The sequence below is a fragment of the Rhinoraja longicauda genome, chromosome 1 (assembly GCF_053455715.1).
Source record: "Rhinoraja longicauda isolate Sanriku21f chromosome 1, sRhiLon1.1, whole genome shotgun sequence".
Classification (NCBI taxonomy): domain Eukaryota; kingdom Metazoa; phylum Chordata; class Chondrichthyes; order Rajiformes; family Arhynchobatidae; genus Rhinoraja; species Rhinoraja longicauda.
The window spans coordinates 128,767,678-128,769,150 of record NC_135953.1 but is presented as its reverse complement, the minus strand read 5'-3'; the positions used below and the strand labels follow the sequence as shown (position 1 = coordinate 128,769,150).

The window sequence follows — 1,473 nt, the reverse complement described above, 5'->3', positions numbered from 1 at the left end:
TGCAAATTATTTTGCATTGTCATGTAAAATTCCTTATAATTGCAATTCAAGATGTATTAAAGGATTTTTTTTTCAAAGGGACAAGACAATTAATAAGAGTCATAACAAAAATCTATGACCACTGCATCACAGAATTCAAAATGACTGTTAATGAAGACTTTACTTTTGCAAGCAAATCTTTGATGGAGACAAGGAGAATATCATTTGACAGAAAGATGTGATAATCTAATCAAGGATCTGGTACAGCAAAGTAACCAAGGAATAGAAAAAAGAATGTATTTATTTTAACCCTTAAACCAGATGAGATTACAAGACTTTCAAAAGCCCTCTTTGACAAACAAAAATACATCACACGGTAGTTTTTTTAAAGTTATACTAAAACCATAATAGTGCATGAATACCAACATATTCTTTTAAAATCTCATTATCCATAATTTTAAAGGAGGAATTCATCCATTTTAAAATATTTCAACATCACAGATAAACCAGCAGTTAAGTTACACAAGGTACTGAAAATTAAAACCAATTGAGCTTCTTGCCACTTGGTCCAGATTCCCATCCTTCATGAGTTCATTACAGTGATGGACCCGTCACCAATGCAGTTTTCATTCTGTCAGGATAATGTTATCATATAAAAATTATCTTTTATGTTACCATAAAACAGTAGCCATCAAAATGTTCAGGGCTAGATGCATTTTGGAATGTTTCTTTTTCCACTAATACTTTGTATCATTCCTGAAATCAGCAAAGACATGCAATCATTGTGATCAATTCTGTTAGAATAAGTTACACCTTTTGCATATAAACCATATGAAAATTTTATTTCAAATGTCAAGCATTGCCAAGTATTTGATATTAACACCAACGTTAAGAAGAAGATATACAGGAAAGTCTTACAATATTGTATTAAATTACAAGAGTTGAATCCTTTATTTCTGCGCATGTACATATTTGGCTTTGAAAAAAAAACATGAAATTGATGCCTCTAGCCTTTTCACTTTCCTGCAGTTTAGTTTTTACTAATATTCGATTAGTATGGAAGCAGAGTTATTTAAAAGCCATTTCTTGATAGTGAAAATACTTAAAAATAGTGTACTTTTGTTTTTTTTTATATATATAAAAGATTTCACATCATAATGTGGCTGATGTCAAGTGGACACTGTGCTTAAGTCATAAGAATCCAGGATTAAACAGTGGCTGCAGACACAGGGGCATTGCCTCGTCAAATGCTTTATTTCCAGTACTTCCACATCAGTTGTGCATGTGAGTCAAGCTCCAATTCCAACATTTTCAATGATGTTTATTTTTAAAATTTGTTTTATGTTTTTTTGTGTGTGTGCGAACAAAGCATCCAATTACTAATTAGATGAACTCCACACAAAATAACAGGAATTCTTCTTTGAGAAAAAAATCTTCACAACACTGGATGCCTCGCACCAATCAACGATGAACTTACATCAACCATCATGTAAG

The 1,473-nt window shown here is 31.6% G+C and overlaps 1 protein-coding gene across 5 annotated transcripts in view; it reads right to left on the bottom strand.

Annotated features, from left to right (window-relative positions):
• Positions 1–262: 262 nt before the first annotated feature.
• The window catches only part of gria2b (glutamate receptor, ionotropic, AMPA 2b), a 102,550-nt gene continuing 101,339 nt past the window's right edge, over positions 263–1,473 (bottom strand). For all 5 annotated transcript variants that reach the window (XM_078406582.1, XM_078406543.1, XM_078406590.1 and 2 more), the window contains one exon: positions 263–1,473. This exon is cut by the window's right edge and continues 186 nt beyond it. The gene's annotated coding sequence lies outside the window, so the exon portion shown is untranslated.